This window comes from Macaca thibetana, chromosome 18 (assembly GCF_024542745.1).
Source record: "Macaca thibetana thibetana isolate TM-01 chromosome 18, ASM2454274v1, whole genome shotgun sequence".
In the NCBI taxonomy this organism is placed as follows: Eukaryota; Metazoa; Chordata; class Mammalia; order Primates; family Cercopithecidae; genus Macaca; species Macaca thibetana.
The window spans coordinates 71848615-71868403 of record NC_065595.1 but is presented as its reverse complement, the minus strand read 5'-3'; positions in this window follow the sequence as shown (position 1 = coordinate 71868403).

Sequence of the window (19789 nt, the reverse complement as noted above, 5' to 3'; positions counted from 1 at the left end):
AACTGTCTTCCAAAGTGGTTGTGTCAGCTGGGCCTGGTGGCTAAGTTACCCTATAATCCAGCACTTTGGGAGGCCGAGGCAGACAGATTATCTGAGCTCTGGAGTTCAAGACCAGCCTGGGCAATGTGGCGAGACCCCATCTCTACTAAAAATACAAAATAAAAATACAAAAAAATAGCTCCAGGAGTGGTGGTAGAGCTGAGATTGTGCCACAGCACTCCATCCTGGGCAACATTATCTCAAAAAAAAAAAAAAAAAAGGGAGACATTATCTCAAAAAAAAAAAAAAAGGAATTTAACACGGGAAACTGGTTACAAATATATCCGAGGGGTTAATTAAGAGCAAAAAGGGAACATGTGAGATTACCCAGGGACTAGTAACTACGGGAAACTCTGGGCTGGAAGTGTGAAAGGGAAAATAGTTTTACCCAAAGCTACCATGATTGACTCTCTGAGGCTGCTGACTTTGGCACCTTTACCACCAATGGGCAGAAAGCCAGGAGCCAATACTCCAGCTTACACTGCAGGCATCCAGCAGAGCAGCAGCCATAGGAGCCCACAAACTCTGAACAGCTGAGGTTCACGGATCCTCTGCTACTACTGCCGGTGCTAGTGCTGAGTGCTGCTGCTACTGCTGCTGCTACTGCTGCTGTTCAAATCACCTCTGAGCAGGAAGCCAGGCTCACCCATTGCCACCACTGCTCAGCTGTGTGAGCTGCCTCCACAAATTGAATAAAAGGTCTTCTTCCTCCTACATCTGAATCCCCTATGTCTCTCGATGGCAGAACCCAACTAGAAATAGAGAGCTAATAAGAGTCTGGGAAAGCAAATTTGGAGGTTTCCAGTTCGTATGCTGGAAAGAATGCGATCTGCAATGAAGGCTAGGCATGACAGTTCACACCTGTAATCCCAACATTTTGGGAGGCTGAGGCAGGCAGATCACTTAAGGTCAGGAGTTCGAGACCAGCCTGGCCAAGATGGTGAAACCCTGTTTCTACTAAAAATACAAAAATTAGCTGGGTGTGGTGGTGAGCGCCTGTAATCTCAGCTACTCGAGAGACTGAGGCAGGAGAATCGCTGGAACCCTGGAGGTGGAGGTTGCAGTGAACTGAGATTGTGCCACTGCCCTCCAGCCTGGGCAACAGAGTGAGACTCCATCTCAAAAATATAAATAAATAAATAAATAAATAAATAAATAACCTACAATTAGTTAAGAAGCTTTCACATTTTTTTCCTGCTCTGGGCCAGTTTAAATAGATTCCTATGAAGATTTTGTAGAAGATTCCGTGAAAATTTTGTAGATGACATTCACAAAATTTTATCAGCCTGATGCCTTTGGTGATGATAAGTATAGTTAATTTTAACTACCTTTTAAAATTATTTTATTCATGGCCTCTTCAGATTTTTTACCTTTTGTGGAGACAATTTTGATCATTTATATCTTCCTTTAAAAAATCGGCCATTTTGTTCTGGGCATGGTGGCTCATGCCTGTAATCCCAGCACTTTGTGAGGCCGAAGTAGAAGGATTGCTTGAGCTCAGGAATTCAAGACCAGCCTGGGCAACATAGTGAGACCTCATCTCTACAAAAAAACAAATTAGCTAGGTGTGGTGGCGCACGCCTGTATTTCAGCTACTCAAGAGGCTGAGGCAGGAAGAGGATCACTTGAGCCCAGGAGGCAGAGGTTGCAGTGAGCTGAAATTGTGCCACTGCACTCCAGCCTGGGCAACAGAGTGAGACACTGTCTCAAGTAAATAAATAATCAGTCATTTCACCAAAATATTTAAACTTATTAATATAGAGTTATATATGTTAATTTGTTGCAATTTGTAAAGTCTCCATATCTGATGTAAGGCTTTTTTTCTTGTTTCCATTGCTTTTTGTCTTACTATCTTTTTTCTTAACATTTTGCTTTTCAATGAAGTGTAATATAGATTCCAAAATGTACACATATCATAAATGTACAGCTCACTGGATTTTCGCAAACTAAACACATTCATGCAGCCATCACCACCTCGAAAAAGGGAGCATGACTCACACCTTTAAAGCTCTTCTGTGGTCCCTTCTCGTCTTTACACCCCTCCCCAAGCAGTAACTACCGACTTCCTTCCTAACGACATAGGTTGGTGTGATGATTAATTTTATGTGTCACCATGGTTAGGCTATGAAGCCCAGTTCTTCGCTCAAACACTAGTCTAGATGTTGCTATAAAGGTATTTTGTAGATGTGATTAATATCTGCAATCAGTTGTGTTCCGTGAAAGGGTCATATTAATATATGCAAAGCGACCCCCAACTGCTGAAGGAGCTGAGAAACCAAAGAGGCAGGCAAATCCAGTTTGTCAGTTTTGGGCGATTTATTACAGCATTCTATTTTGGGGAATTTATTAGGGGATTGTATTTATTGACTTACTAGGGGAACTTACAGACAGAAGTCTTGGGTCTTGCGGTCTTGGGTGGCTGCAAGACAGGTAGATCTCCACTCCACAACCCCCCAGACACACAGCTTATATCTTGGGAAAAAAGCATACGTGCTCTGGAAGGAATGGGCAGGTGGCTATGGTGTCAGCCTGTGATTTCTGCAACAGCAAAGGTTGTTTTGGAGGCAATGTACAATAAATAGGTGTTCCTACACAAATAGTAATATATCAACTAGACATTTTGGAAGCGTTCTCAAACTCAGGGTTAGTGGGAACTTACATGGTAGATTGGCATTTTAAACTGGCCAGGGGCGGTGACTCACGCCTATAATCTCAACACTTTGGGAGGCTGAGGCAGGCAGATCACCTGAGGTCAGGAGTTAAAGACCAGACTGGCCAACAGGGTGGAACCCCGTCTCTACTAAAAATAAAAAAATTAGGCGGGCGCGGTGGTGGCTGCCTGTAATCTCAGTTACTCAGGAGGCTGAGCCACAAGAATCACTTGAACTGGGGAGGCGGACATTGCAGTGAGCTGAGATCACACTACTGCACTCCAGTCTGGGTGACAGAGCAAGACTCCATCTCAAAAAAAAAATAAAAATAAAAAATGAAAAAGTCACTCTTGTCCCTACAAGTTGCCTTTAAGTAAAGGAGATTAACCTTGATAAGGTAGCTGGGTCTCATCTATCCAATTGAAGGCCTTAAGATAAAAGACTCAGGTTTCCTAAAGAAAAAAAGAATTCTGCCTCAAGTCTGTAACACAGAAATCCTTCCTGAGTTCCTAATCTACCCTACAGGTTAGAGACTCAAGACTGCAACATCATTTCCTAGCCCATATCCAGCCCACCAGTTTGTCCTAAGAATTTTAGACTTGCCGGGCGCGGTGGCTCAAGCCTGTAATCCCAGCACTTTGGGAGGCCGAGACGGGCGGATCACGAGGTCAGGAGATCGAGACCATCCTGGCTAACACGGTGAAACCCCGTCTCTACTAAAAATACAAAAAACTAGCCGGGCGAGGTGGTGGGCGCCTGTAGTCCCAGCTACTCGGGAGGCTGAGGCAGGAGAATGGCGTAAACCCAGGAGGTGGAGCTTGCAGTGAGCTGAGATCTGGCCACTGCAATCCAGCCTGGGGGACAGAACGAGACTCCGCCTCAAAAAAAAAATAAATAAATAAATAAAGAATTTTAGACTTAACAGCCTGCACAAACACATGAGCAAATTGCTTAAAATAAAACACTTTTGTATTCCTAGAAATAAGACAGAAAGATGTAAATATTGTCTTGTTTCTCTGGAGAACCCTGACTGATACAGATTTTATACTGAGAGTGGTTCTAGAAGAACAGAATCTTTTTTTTTTTTTGAGACGGTGTCTTGCTCTGTTGCCCAGGCTGGAGTGCAGTGGCACGATCTTGGCTCACTGTAAGCTCCACCTCCCAGGTTCACACCATTCTCCTGCCTCAGCCTCCTGAGTAGCTGGGACTACAGGCGCCCGCCACCACACCCAGCTAATTTTTGTATTTTTAGTAGAGACGGGGTTTCACTGTGTTAGCCAGGATGGTCTTGATCTCTTGACCTCATGATCCACCCACCTCAGCCTCCCAAAGTGCTGGGATTACAGGCATGAGCCACCACGCCCAGCCTGCAGCAGTTACTTTTATGCACCACTGTGGTTAAGCTATGGTGCCCAGTTGTTTGCTCAAACACTAGGTCTAGAAGTTGCTCTGAAGATATTTTGTAGGTGTGACTAATATCTATAATCCATTGACTTTAAGGAGATTACCCTCAATAATGAGAGTAGGCCTCACCCATTCAGTTGAAGGACTTGAGAGCAAAGACTGAGGTTTCCCAGGGAAGAAGAAGGAATTCTGCCTTAAGACTGTAACACAGAAATCCTGCCAGACTTTCTGCTTTGCTGGCCTGCCCTACAGATTATAGACCAGCCAGGCCCCACAATCACATGAGCCAATTCCCTTAAATAAATTCCTTTAAAATATATCCATGTATCTCCTATTAGTTCTCTGTGAAAACCTGACTCGTACAGTTAGTTTCACTTGTTTTGTGACATTGCACTTGTTTTGTATGAAATTACCTGTGCATGAAATTACACAATCTACACTTTTCCTACCCAGCTCCTTTTGTTCTGCACGACATTTGTGAGCTTCATCCCTACTTTCCTCAGGTTCATCCGTGAACTGTGCGTGCACCGTGGGGTAAGACCCACTGTCTGCATGTGTAGCGTGCCTGTGAGACAGGAGCCAGCAGGTGGCACTACAACATCTCATATGGAACTTGGAAAAGTCCTGTAACTGCAAATTCCTAGGTGTCAGCCACAGCTGAGTTTTTCAGTGGTCTGTCACAGGGCAGACAGCTTATCGTCAAACTGGAAATAACATCTTTACATTTCTAAATTTGATGTTAATTGAGTCGATAAAATTGGCCAGGCGCGGTGGCTCACGCCTGTAATCCCAGCACTTTGGGAGGCCGAGGCAGGCAGATGACTTGAGGTCAGGAGTTCGAGACTAGCCAGGCCAACATGGCGAGACCCCATCTCTACTAAAAATACAAAAATTAGCTGGATGTGGTGATGGGTGCCTGTAATCCCAGCTATTCAGAGGCTGAGGCAGGAGAATTGCTTGAGCCTGGCAAGTGATGGCTGCAGTAAGCCAAGATCGTGCCACTGCACTCCAGCCTGGGCGACAGAGTGAGACTCTGTCTCAATAATAATAATAATAAAATAATAATAAAATAAAATTGAAGTGCTGAGGACGTGGAAGGCCTTCACAGAAGTAAACTGTGGCGGGAGAAAGGAGAGGGCTGATGAGCCCTGAGCCCAGCACTAGGCAGTGTCAACGCCCTGGAGGGTCTGGGACTTTCCTTGCCAGCTAATGCGCTGGGCTGTCACAGACTCGTGGATATGGATACTGGCAGGAGCTGTGTTTTGTTTTTTAATTTTTATTTTATAGACAGGGTCTCACTCTGTGGTCCAAGCTGGAGTACAGTGATGCAATCATTGCTCACTGCAGCTTCAAATTCCTGGGCTTAAGCGATCCTCCTGCCTCAGCACCTCCAAAGTTCTGGGACTACAGGCATGAACCACTGTGCCCAGCTAGAAGCCGTGTTATTATTTGCAACAATCACTAGAGCCATAGTACCCACATTTCCTTGCCCTGTCTGAGTCCCAGCATGTGGGGCCGGATGACACCTGCACAGGCAGTGGCTTGCAATTCAGGACAATCTCTGAGCGTGGGGGCCCTGAATGTTTGACAATGGGCAGTAAGCCTGCCTACCCATTTGCTCTGGAAAGAGCCGCTTTTTCTATCTTCCAAGCAACTTCCCTTTGCCGTAAGCAGTGCAAGCAAACTGCCCATTGCTTTGGAGAAAGACACTATTGTTTGTCTTCCAAGGCTGTTCATTTCGCCAACATCGTTGAAAAGGTAACTCAGAACAAAGGGAAGGCAAACATGCAAAGACTGCAAGATGTGCAAAAATGTGAAACACCCAGGGAGACTCGTCTGGCAAGAGGAGTATAGAGGATAAGGAGGGTCCTCTTCCCCTGGGAGGTGTGGTGGGGGAGAAAAGTGTGCTGCTAGAATGGAGAAGGCGGCTGCAGAATGGCACCTCTCGGCTTTCTGAGGAGTCACATCAGTCCTCTGCACCAGGAGGCTGCCATCTGCACAGTAACGGGCTGCCTGGGCCCATGGCCTTGAGTGGCATTCCCCTCTGGAACTTTTGGGCAGTGGTGTTCTTGTCTCCCCCTGGCAAGCACTGGAGACAACGTCATGCAGACGTCCTTTGCTCCTCACGCCTGCTCTGGAGGGGAGAGCCTTTCTAAACCAAAAGAAGCCCCGAGTGCATGTTTTCCTTTCTGATTGAGGTCCAAGGCGAGAGGAGGCTCTTGCAGAGGCAGTAGCAGTGCTGAGAAGGGCAGAGCCAGGTGGCAGGAGCCCAGGAGAGCCACCTTTCTACCTTAGGTCAACAGTCTTTCTGTTGAGGGAAACCCTTGCTATTCTAGCCACTCTCCTAGTGTACAAGCAGCAACAGTTGGGGCAGGGATGAAGGGCTCAATCTCTTTCCTGTGACGGAGTCAGAGAGCGTTTTGGATTGCCTTGCCAAGAAGGGTGTGTGTTGCAGGCCTGGGACGCCTGCAGTGGCTGGGACTAGGGAAGGGCGGGTCTTCCCTGATGACTTCCCTGGGACCTTTTCTTCCCACTATAATTTGTATTATGTATTGAAAGGACACAATTGGAGTAAAATTACAGAATTACAGACTTTCACTGGAGGAAAGGACCTCAGAGATGGCCTAGTCCAGTAGTTTCTTAGCCGACATCCTGGGACTGCTCAGGTCTTCATGGATGGGTTTCAGGGATCCAACCTTCTTCTAGTGTGACACATTTGACTTTCCAGAAGTTTGTCAGGTGACTGAGATCAGACCATTCCTAGGTGACAGGTAAGTAGCAGAACAGATGGGCCTCTGGAGTTTGGGCAGGAAGAGGTCAGTGTAGCCAGGCAGAGTCAGACGTGGCTGGCATCAGGAAGTAGGCCTTGAGCCAGAGAAGTTCTCAGGCCATTGTGATCGTGGTGGCAATGGCAGCCACCTTGGTGTCCAGCAGCTTCAGCGTCCTCCACTGTAAACTGCAGGGCCAGAGAAGTTCTCAGGCCGTTGTGATCGTGGCGACCACCGTGGTGTCCAGCGGCTCCAGCGTCCTCCACTGTAAACTGCAGGAAGGAAACTTTATGGTGCTTTATGTCAAGAATTTCGTGTTTAAGCAACACAATAAAAAATGGCTGGGTGTCCCTATTCAGATGGAATTTGTTGAGGTGTGAGATTCATTTTTTGAGTCCTGGGGGAGAACACTGCATAGACAAGACGGGACCCCAGATGCCAGACTGGAGGCTCTGGACTTCATCCTGTAAGCCGAGGAGAGCAATTGGCCATAAGCAGGGAAACTGGCAACCACTGCAAGAACTGCAGGAATTGCCTCTGGAAGACACTGGAAGAATGAGAGAGTGGGGAAGGAAGCACAGGGTCTTCGCAAGCATTCTTTGCCCAGCACACAGCAAGTTCTTTAAAATGTTTGGAGAGAGACAGGGAGGAAGACAGAATGCTCCATGATCAGTCCTACCAACATGCTTGTAAGAATCAGCTGGGATCCACTTCAATCTTTCTGTAAAGGGAGAAATAGGAGTGCATGCCGCCACCGGTACTCCTCACTGCTATTGTAACTAACGTTTGCACGTCCTCTTCCCCTTGTCACAAAGGGCAGTTACTGTTCCCAAGTTCTTATGTTGTAATGGGGCTTGTTGTCCTGGGACCTGAGAAAGAAAATTGAGTTTTCGGTTAATGCGACCACTACCCCAGGGCCTGTTTATTTGGGACAGCTGCTGTGTAATGCTATAGTCTAGGGAGACGCGGAAATTTTTTTGTAGGTCACTTTTAAGAAATAGTTTGAGATGGCTCTGGAAACTTTCTGAGCCCTTTGGGTTCCAATATTCTAGGTAGAGATTTAGTACTCGCTCCGACATCTCAACAAAGTTCACTTTGAATGGCACAGTGTGGTGGCTGAATAATGGCCCCCCAAGTATGCCCATGTCCCACTCCCCAGCACCTGTGAATAGGTTACTTTACATGGTTAAGGACCTTTGAAGATGTGAGCAAGTTAAGAGCCTTGAGATGGGGAGATGGTCCTGGCTTATTTGGGTGGGCCCCGTGTGACGGAACAGTCCTTGTAAGGGGGTCGCAGGAGGGTCAGTGTCAGAGGAGGTGTTGTGATTAGAGTGATGCGGCCATGTCTTGCAGTGAGACGCCGGCTTCCCTTTGTTCTGGGTTACCTTTTCAAGAATGTTGGTGAAATGAACAGCCGTGGAAGACAAACAATAGTGTCTTTCTCCAGAACAAAAGGCGGTTTGCTCTCAGTGCTTACAACAAAGCGCAGTTGCTTGAAAGATAGGGTAACTCTTTCCAGAGCAAATAGACAGCCCTGGAAGCTGGAAGGGGCAGGGCAGGTGCTATGGTCTGAATGTTTGTGTCTCCCCAAATTCATGTGTTTCCTTCTAACCCCCAAGTGATGATATTGGGAGGTGGGGTCTTGGGGAGGTGATTAGGTCGCGATGGTGGACCCTCGTGATTGAAATTGGCATCCTTGTGAAAGAGCTAGCTTGCCCCTTCCAGTGAGAAGATGAACCCTCACCAGACACCAAATCCGTCTTGATCTTGCACTTCCCAGCCTCCATACTACGAGCAATACATTCCTGTTGCTTAGAAGTCGCCCAGTTTGTGGTATTTTGTTATAGTAGCCCAAACAGACTAAAGCAGAATGCATATTCTCCAGGGCCTCCTTAAGACAAATGTTAAACTTCTGATCTTTAAAACCGTAAGAACAAATTGGAGTTGTTTTGCGCGAAGTGTGTGGCCATCTGTTACACAGCAGGCATTGATTCTCACGAAGGATGCTCTGTCGGCCTCCCTCCCGCTGAGAACCGCGCTGGCCTGGCACGGGGTCTTCAGCCTCACTTTCCCTTGGAATCCCGTGGAAAACTTTTGAAGATCCTCTTGCCCAGGATCTGCCCCAGATTAACTGAATGAGAATCTCTGGGAGTAGGACCCAGCATCGTCATCATCATTCCTTTTGTAAATAGAGAATAATCTACATGACACGGAAATATACATGTATTAGATGTTTACTTCAAAGACACTTGACAGGTGTAGACACCCCTGTAACCGCCATCCAAAACGACATACAGAGTATCCCCGTCACAACTGAAAGTTATGTCCGTAATGCCCCTTGCAATGAACTCCAACCCCGAGAGGCAACCACTTTCAGACTTCCATCACAATAGATGAGTTTTATCTCTTCTTAGACTTCATATAAATGGAATCACATGGCTTGTTTTTTTGGTAGGTCTGGCTTCTTTTGCTCAAAACAGTGTTTTTGAGATTCACCCATGTGGCTGTATGTTCCTTTTTATTGCTGAGTAACGTTTGGTTACATGAATATATCATGATGTGTTTACCCATTTTGATGGTGATTGATTTTTGAATTGTTTACAGTTTTGGGCTATTATGAATGAGGCTGAGGTTTTGAAGCAGGGCCACAGTCCTTGACACTCTCATCAGAAATGGTTTCTATAGCCCCTCCCACTGGAGCCAGGCGGGTTTGCAATTGCTTCAACTAATAGAGACTAGTAAGAGATTGAACTGTGTCCCTCAAAATTCACATGTCGAAGGCCTAATCCCTAGTGTGACTGTATTTGCAGGTAGGACTTTTAGGGAGGCAATTACAATTAAATGCGGTTATAAGGGTGGGGCCTTGATTCAACAGGCCTGGCATGTCCTCATAAGAAAAAGAGGAGACACCAGATCTCAGTCTCTCTCCCTCCCCGCACAGGTGCAGAGGGAAGGAACTGGGAGCACACAGCAAGAAAGTGGCTGTTCACAAGCTAGGATCTGACCCTGCTGGCACCTTGATCTTGGACGTCCGGCCTCCAAAACTGTGAGAAAAAAATAAATATCTGTTGTTTAAGCCACCATCTGTGGCATTTTATTATGACAGTAGACCGAGTAGACTACTACAGACACTATGTTGCTTCTGAGGCTATGTTTAAAAAGGCCATGCAAATAAAAAGGCTGGGCAGCTTCCCAGAGCTGGGAGTTCTCTGGGAACACTGGCGTTAGGGCTCTGAGCCCGCCATGCTGGGAGGCCACTGCAGACACTCCAAACGGAAGTCCTGGTTGGCCCAGTCTTCAGCCGCCCAGCCCCAGTGCTGGCGCGTGAGTGGCAGAGCCATTGGGGACAAGCTGTGCTCGACATTGGCAATCATGGGGCAGACAAGAGCTCTCCGCTATGCCCCTTCTCAGTTCCTGAGCACAGGCGGGATCGATGGGCATGAGAAATGCTGGCTGTATTTCACCCGCGTAGGGGATTTTTCTATCTGCTATGCCCCTTCTCGGTTCCTGAGCACAGGCGGAATTGATGGGCATGAGAAATGCTGGCTGTTTTTCACCAGCGTAGGGGATTTTTCTAGTCACACTGGATAAACTGGAACAATGTTGTATGAGCATTCTTGGAGGAGTCTCTCTTGGGAACCTATTCGTTTCTCTCCCCATTAAGTACGTAGGAAGGAATTTCTAGGTTGAAGATTAAAGTTGTTATAAAGATTTGCTCTAGTTCTCCCACATGGCTGTCCTATTTTAAACTCGCCACAGCCATGTGCAAGAGCTTCCGTTGCCCACGTCTTTGCCAGCATTGGTGTGATCATCTTTTTTATGTTAACCCTCCCAGTGAGTGTGAAAGGACGTCTCATGGGCATTTTATTTTCAGTCCTTTGATTGCAAATGATGTTGAGCATCTTTTCATTTGCTTATTGGCTATTCGTGTGTTGTCTTTTGTGAAACATGTATTGAAGTCTTTTGCCCATTTTTAAACACTGTGTTGTTTCCCTTTTTTTTAGTTCATTTGTGGGAATTCTGTATATATTCCATATACAAGACATTTGTCAGATAAATGAGCTGTGAATATTTTTTCCCAGTCTATGTGACGTTAGTAGTTTTCGAAGCTCCTCAGATGACTCCAGCATGTAGCCAAGGTTGAGACCATTGGCCTAGTGCTTTTTTCCTCCTTTTCCTGGAAGGACAAAGCTGGGGTCAGTATGGAGGTTGGGAATGAAATCGCCTGGCTTTGACTTGGCTCCAACACTTGTCTACCACGTGACCCTGGGCAAGTCACTTAAAATGACCTAAAATGACTTCTTACCTCCATTTTCCCACCTCTAAGATGGAGTTGAGAATCGGGCTCTAGAAAGACTGTTTTAATAATTAAGTGATGGTAAGCAGATGTCGCTGCTGCCACTACATGCACAGATTATGAAATTTGCAGGACAGTATCAGGTTTCAACTTAAAATTTCTCATAGTTACGGAGAATATCTTCTATTTTAGGCAAAATTTTCAGATCACCAATATTTGCTATAGATAAAAGACTAGGAGTGTGGGGGTTATTATAATGCTTTAGATATATGAGGAAATTGTACAAAATAATATCTCCGTGGGGTATTTATTTGTTTTTTAATGCCTTGTACTTCAAGTGAAAGAAAGGAATGGAGGACAGAAACAGTGCAGGCAGCAAGGGTTGGCAGTAGCACGGAGTCTGGCATTGCAGATATCCTAAATGCAAACCTTCAAGGCTGAAATTGGCACGAGACATGTCACATATTCAGCAATCCTAAATCAGTTCACTCTCATACTTGGATTCTCTGAGAATCAAGGCTCGTGTCTGCAAGCAACTGTCTAAGCCAGCGACAACATACAGCTTTAGGTAACATCAACACAGGAATCGATCCACACTAAACGTATGTGACCTTATTATCATAGTGCTTTAATCAGAGTGATGTACATTTATAGAATGCTTTCATGTATTTATTTTAGGCTGATTTATAGCAACTGTGTAAGGAAATATTGGAAGAGATTATTAGGATCATCTCAATTTTGCAGATAAAGAAGCTGAGGCTCTGAGGCCACATGGTTAGTAAGGCTCAGAGCTGGCACAAGGAGCCAGATCTTCCAACTCCAAGTCCAGCACCTTTGCACACCACACCAGGGCTTCTCAAACTGCAGCTCACTTCTACAGCTCACCTGGGGGTCTTGTTAAAATGCAGACACAATAGGTCTGGGATGGGGCCAAGTGCTTCTTTTTCTGAGAAGCTTCAGGTAGTGCTGATACTGATCCATGGATCATATTGTGAGTGGCCAGGCACTACACCACGCTCCATTTCTATCAATCAACTAGTCGTATGCCTGGTTCTTCAATAGTTGTCATTATACTCTGCTGACTGCAGAACAAAAACCACTTGCAGGCTGCCTTTCAGCTAGGTGTCACCTTCCAAGGGTAAGTCCCACTGACGAGGCCAGCTGCAGCTTTGTTTTCCTTAGATGTGCTCCCCTTTTCCCAGGAATGTCTAGGGGAGACAGAGCCAAAGACTGCATCCAGGTGAACAAAGGTCCTTTCACCAGGAAGCTTCCTACCCTAATGTTCTTCGAGGGAGGTGATTGGAGAAACGGTTGTGAGCCAGACTCTTCCTCACAGGAGTTCTGTCCTGGAAGAAAGAGAAATAATATAGAAAATGTGGCTTATGACCTGGGAGCCGAGTGCTTTTGTGAACGGTCAATTACCACTCTTGTTCTGGAATCTATCTGCAAATGTGTGTGTGTGCTGCTGCCACAATAGACAGCGAGTCACAAAACACACACAGTGAAATGGCACAAGGTTTCTCTAAAGGCAGTGGACACAGAAGGCTACACAGAGGAGGAAGAAGTATGGCATTTCCAGCTGGACATGCAGGACCCTGCGTTCCCCAGATCCTCCCGGGCACGCGCACCTGCCAGTCTCCCTGGCAGAGGAACATACTGTCAGGGATATGAACACGGCCTTCGGCACCCTGAAGGGCTTTACCCCCTCTTCTACTCTCCTGCCTGTTCTGAGGACCATGCCCCAGGTGCAAACATGCAAAACAGCAGACCCTCTGACTGCCCCCTGCCTGCCAGATGAGTCGGACCACTCCAAGCTGTTGGGCGAGCGCCAGAGCAGATCGTCCGAGTCCCTGCAGACCTGGCCCAACTGCGTGTATCCCACCAGCGGGGTGTGTGTCTATCTGTCTAGCTGCTTTTTCTTTTCTTTTTTCTTTTTAAGACAGAGTGTCCCTCTGTTGCCCAGGCTAGAGTGCAGTGGCATGATCTTGGCTCACTGGAGCCTCTGCCTCCCAGGTTCAAGCAATTCTCCCACCTTAGTCTCCCAAGTAGCTGGGATTATAGGTGTGCACCACCAGGACCGTCTAATTTTTGTATTTTTAGTAGAAACGGGGTTTCTGCATGTTGATCAGGCTTGTCTTGAACTCCTGACCTCAAGTGATCCGCCCCCACTCAGCCTGCCAAAGTGCTGGGATTACAGGTGTGAGCCACCGCGCCCGGCCTGTCTCTTTTTTATTCTACTCTCTTTGGCACTTCTCTCTCTCCTACCGTCCTCCTTGAGGCTCATCGTCCCTTGTCATTGGTCCAGACCAGAATGTTGCTCCCACATGTCTTGCCCTAGGCCGTGTCTCCTGACACATTTGGCTGCTCTTTGTATCTAGAAACACTCTGAAGGGGCTGAGTGGATGGAGAGCTGAGGAGGCAGGTTAGGGGTTAGGGGTCTGGACAGGGCTGACCGTTAGCTGGGAAGTCCCCGTTCAGTGACTGGTGGGCATCTGTTCTGATTCATCAGTGCCCTCACCGTCCTGGCCCTTACATATTTTGAATATCTCCTCTAGGTCTGGGGACACAGGAGGGCAAGCAGTTCCTGTGCGGAAGGAGGAAGAGCCATGCTGAGCGCAGGCTTTGAGGCAGCACTGAGTCCTCGGACTCCCCTGCAGCTGGGTGCCCTGTCTCCCCTGTGCCTCCACAACTCTGTCTGCGCTGCATGGAAAAGGGCACCTTCAGCTCCTGAGTGCAACACAGAGATGGGAACAAACCAAGCCATTAGCACAAGAAGGGCCAGGACAGCTAAACTTAGCTAATTGAACGTCCACGTTTTGGGAGAAAGATTATGGAGTCTGGGCTTCTTTCCCTTTGGCCCATCTTTAGAACGGGAGGATGCTCCTTATTCAGTCCCCTGAGGTTTTCCTGCACCGAGCTCTTGCATACAACAAGAATAGCACCAGGCCATAGAGAATAATTTGCCAGGCAATTATTAAGTGTTTTCCGAAAGTGATGTTGCTTTGCAAAATGTTTTAAAATAAATTGGATGTGCATTTCCACTTAGAGATGAAGAGAAGCATATCACTTGGCTTCATTTAATAATGATTTAGATGATGGTAAGAAGAGCAAGTAAATTCAAATTAGATTATTGATTTTCATGATTATAAATTAGAATCCAACAAAAATAAATGACAGATATTTTTCTATATGAATACATTTTAATTCTTAGAAAGTTGCCTGAAAAATACATATTAGCCACTCTATGTGATGAATGGATATGCTGACATTGGTATTTATAAAGTCCTTGCAGAGTCCAGGTCTTCACAATGAATTCCCAGACAGTCATTTTTCTCAGTGATGCTGGAGGACAACGTAATGGATTCTTCTGCACGGCGCCTGTGTCTGCCCGTTAGTGGCTGCCCTGCCTTATGATAGATGTTTTCCAGTCAACTTATAGAACTTGCTAATAATAACTCAATATTCATGGAGTAATCTGCAGTGCTAATGAAATTAAATTAAAAAACAAACCTTAGTCTATATTTTTAGGCCAGGTGTGGTGGCAGGCGCCTGTAATCCCAGCTACTTGGGGGGCTGAAGCAAGAGGGTCACGTGTGTGTGTGTGTTTGTCATTCATTCATCATTATACTGATTCCATTTCTCACTTAAATTAAGGGTGTTTTCAATGTAAAAGATGGAGGTGAGAAGGGAGATTTTATCATCCACTCAAGGTTGCTTCCAGGTAAGAGGTTTGGAATCAGGAGCTCCCACCTAGAAACGATGCTTCTGCCTCTGGACAGCACGAAGGCAAAATTGCCAACAAGGTTTCTCATGCCTCATTGTACCCGGATCATGGTTTTGTCAAGGTAGAATAAGGGACTAATACATTTTGGCAAATGCAAATATATTTGTTCAAATCATAAATGAATGAAAGCCAACTCATACATTCTTGTATCCTAAAGTTTTAAATCGTGCTCATGTACGTGAACAGTTTATATAGTGTCTACCTGTGAAGCACAAACCATAAGACTGTGGAAAGTCCTGTGTCATACTAAGAACATTCTTGGGATTCTCCTAAACTGCATGACTCTCAGACTGTCTACAGCCTGGAATTTAACTCAACCACCACTTCCTTTACCTTTATCCCTTCATCCCTTATCCAGATGTACTAGAAGACTCAGAACAAATCCCAGACCTGCTGAACAGCATGGTGTCTAGCACCTCCTGGGTACCACTTAGGTCTTCTGTAGATGCAGCTGCCTCTGCAGTGATCAGCCCTGCAAGGCTCCAGCTGACTTCACGCAGAGGTAACCTCACGCCACCCTGCCTGCCCGTAGTGCCCTCTGCCCAGAGTTCTCAGTAGACAATGAGGCCAGGGGTGCATGGTCGTAGCCCTCTCAGCGCCCATGCATGCACAGGCCAGGCACGTGGGGCATGAACTCCCTGTGGGGTAAGCTTCTGTGCAGTGGGATCCAGGGTGGCTGACCCCCACACCATGCTCTCCAATGGACTCCTCCTCCTTCCCTTTTTCATTTCCCTTGGTTGTTACTCCTGCTCCCTGGGCTTCGTCTCCTTGATAACATACAGCACATGAGCCTTTGCCTCAGTCTCTGCTCTCTGAGCCTCCCATGCTGAGACAAATACATACCTTTAATGTCTGGGTCTCCCACTTTTAAATTGGGGATAATAATACCTTCCTCATAAGGTTACTTTGAAGATTAAATACGGTTTGTTTGTTTGTTTGTTTGTTTTAGACACAGAGTCTTACTCTGTTGCCCAGGCTAGAGTGCAGTGGTATGATCACAGCTCACGGCAGCCTCCAGCTCCTGGGCTCAAGCTATCCTCCTGCCTCAACCCGCCAAGTAGCTAGGCCTACAGGTGCACACCCCCACGTCCAGTTACCTTTTCATTTTTTGGAGATGGAGTCTCGCTCTGTCACCCAGGCTGGAGTGCAATGGCACAATCTCAGCTCACTGCAGCCTCTGCCTCCCGGGTTCAAGCTTCAAGTGATTCTCCTGTCTTGGCCTCCCGAGTAGCTGGGACTACAGGCCCCACCACCACGCCTGGCTAATTTTTATATTCTTAGTAGAGATGGAGTTTCACCATGTTGGCCAGGATGGTCTCGAACTCCTGACCTCAGATGATCCACCCACCTCGGTCTCCCAAAGTGCTGGGATTACAGGTGTAAGGCACCGCGCCTGGCCCCAGCTAACTTTTTATTTTGCACAGACGGGCTCTCACTTTGTTACCCAAGCTGGTCTCGAACTCCTGGCTTCAAATGATTCTTCCGCTTGGCCTCCCAAAGCGCTGAGACTACAGGTGTGAGTCACGGAACCCAGCCCAAATCAGGTCGTTTGGATGGCAGTACTTGCGGAGTATAAAGTTACAGCATAGAACTGCTTTCCCCTACTAGTTCTCTCCTTCAGGTCCCGTATTTTGAATTAGGATAATCTTGGATTTCCCTGCTACCTATTTTGTGTTAAGTCCTCCAGTAAAGAGTGCCTTCTGCTTTCCTTGACCCTGTTTTTCAGTATCCTTTCAATATCCTTCAGTATCCTTCTTCACTGTCCTACTTGGCCGATTCTACTTGCGACTTAATCAGTATGCCTGCCACCAACCTGTGCGTCTTCATAATTGTCACTGGTGTGCCTTTTTTCACCTTGTGATTATCTGGGACATTTCTCTCCATTGGAGCCTATGATCTCCGAGAAGTCCTCCTAATTACCAGTGTTCCATTCTGATACATATGTCAAGTGATGACAGCTCACTTTATTTTTAAACTTCTTAAGGGTTGAAGTGGGATTTGGTATATCAGGAAACAACCAAACTAATTCTAAAGCTATACCTTTATAATTATACTGAACTGAAATGTAATATTGTTTGTAGAATGGAATTGGTATAAAGTGATTTTTTTTTACCGCATTTAATATTATATATCCATCAGCTTTTTTGGGTTGCAATCATAAACAGAGACAAGATTTATTGGAGAGTTTTTGGGGCTCACAGAATCAGCAGGAACCTGGAGAATAGGAGGGAAGCAAGGGAGCTTTGGAAGCAATGGAAACTATTATCATCCATGTATTCATTCAGTAAGTGTTTCGTGAGCATTTACTATGTGCCAGTATTTTAACCAGTCTTCTACTGCTTGGCATCCAATTTGTTGCTATTATAAACAGTGCAATCTAATGAATAAAATTTTTTAAAAATTCATTTTCTAGAAATGTATTTTTTTTTCCATGAATTATTTACCAAGCTTACTGGCATACTGTTTTTCATTTGAGGGGAATTTGAGGTCAGGTCTTTGTATATGATCTTGAGCTCTTGAACATTATGTTAAACTTCATTGCCTTGAATGATACATTGACTTCTACAAATTAGTAATTAAGACAAAATATTTATTTATTTATTTACTTATTTATTTATGAGATGGAGTCTCACTTTGTTGCCTAGGGTGGAGTGCAGTGGTGTGATCTCAGCTCACTGCAACCTCCACCTCCCGAGTTCAAGTGATTCTCATGCCTCAGCTCCCAGGTAGCTGGGATTACAGGCGAGGACCACCACGCCCAGCTAATGTTTCGTATTTTTGGTAGAAACAGAGTTTCACCATGTTGGCCAGGCTGGCCTAGAACTCCTGACCTCAGACGATCTACCTGCCTCGGCCCCCCAAAGCGCTGGGATTACAGGCATGAGCCACTGTGCCTGCTCTATTGTTTATGGAAATGTCCCATAGTTAATTTTTTTTCTTAAGCAGCTAAAACATGAACTTTGATGTGCTTATGAAAGCTTTTTTGGTAAACGCCTGCCTACTTTGCTGTTGAAATGCCTAAAAGATTACTGTAAGAGAGGCTGCTTGATAGTATAAATGGAGTCATTTCCTCCTTTACCAATCAATGCTGCCTGCTTGGAAACTAATAAACCTGTTACACATCAAGAGCCTTATAAGTGTGACTCAGGCAAAGCTGATGAGTAGACAGTTACTATGGGTCATTTTCCTTGACAACACAGAGACCACTGAAGCTAACAGGAAGACGTTCTGGTGCTGATGCAGAGAGGAAAGTCAACATAAAAACGCTCTCAGTGATGTGCACACTCCATCCCTGCTCAGCGTCCTCCTCGTGCTACCCGCAGATGGCTGAGGTATCATGGCTTAGGTGCTGCACGGTGACTGTATTAAGCCCAGACACCCTCGCTCTCATGACAGCCCCCAAGTATGACACCGAGAGCGTGAAAGGGAAAGTGTATTTTTCTATGACCTATGGTTTCTTCTGACCTCACAAAGCTTTAGGCTTGTTTGTGTTTGACTTTTTGCTGTTTTTGCACTTTCAGAGCACTGCGGTTTGGAGGTGAAACTTATCTTTAAAGTTCTTGTTAACATTTAGTTTGGCACAAAGTTTGCAAATGGGCGTGGAAAACACAACACCTTTTTCACTGTGAAGGAGGCTGCGTGGTTTTAGCAGCTTTTATTTGTTTATTTTTAAATTTTTATTTCCATAGGTTACTGGGAAACAGGTGGTGTCTGGTTACATGAATATGTTCTTTAGGGGTGATTTGTGAGATTTGGGTGCACCTATCATCCGAGCAGTATACACTGCACCCAATTTGTAGGTTGGGTTTGTTTATTTTTTACTGAGTCTGGCTCTGTCACCCAGGTTGGAGTGCAGTGGCACTATCTCGGCTCACTGCAACCTCCGTCTCCCAGGTTCAAGCGATTCTCCTGCCTCAGCCTGCCAAGTAGCTGGGATTACAGGTGCTTTCTACCACACCTGGCTAATTTTTGTATTTTTAGTAGAGATGGGGTTTCACCATGTTGGGCAGGCTGGTCTTGAACTCCTGATTTCAGGTGATTCACCCACCTCAGCCTCCCAAAGTGCTGGGATTACAGGCATGAGCCACCGCACCTGGTCTAATTTGTAGTGTTTTATCCCTCATCCCCTTCCCACCCTTTCCCCCGAGCCCCCAAAGTCCATTGCATTATTCTTGCGCCTTTGCATCCTCATAGCTTAGCTCCCACTTATTCGTGAGAACATATGATGTTTGGTTTTCCATTCCTGAGTTACTTCACTTAGAATAACAGCCTCCAAGTCTCATCCAGGTTGCTGCAAATGCCATTAATTCATTCCTTTTTATGACTGAGTAGTATTCTATTGTGTGTGTGTGTGTGTGTGTGTGTGTATCACAGTTCTTTATCCACTTGTTGATTGATGGGCATTTGGTTTGGTTCCATATTTTTGCAATTGTGAATTGTGCACTGCTATAAACATGCATGTGTAAATACATTTTTTGTATAATGACTATTTTCCTCTGATAGATACCCAGTGGTGGGATTGCTGTATCAAATGGTGATAGTTCCACTTTTAATTCTTTAAGGAATCTCCACACTGTTTTCCATAGTGGCTGTACTAGTTTACATTCCTGCCAGCAGTGTAGAAGTGTTCCCCGTTCACCGCATCCACACCAACATCTATTATTTTTCAATTGTTATGGCCATTCTTGCAGGATTGTGGTATCGCATTGTGGTTTTGATTTGCATTTCCCTGATAATTAGTGATGTTAAGCATTTTTTCACATGTTTGTTGGCCATTTGTATATCTCCTTTTGAGAATTGTCTATTCATGTCCTTTAGCCCACTTTTTGATGGGATTTTTTTTTCT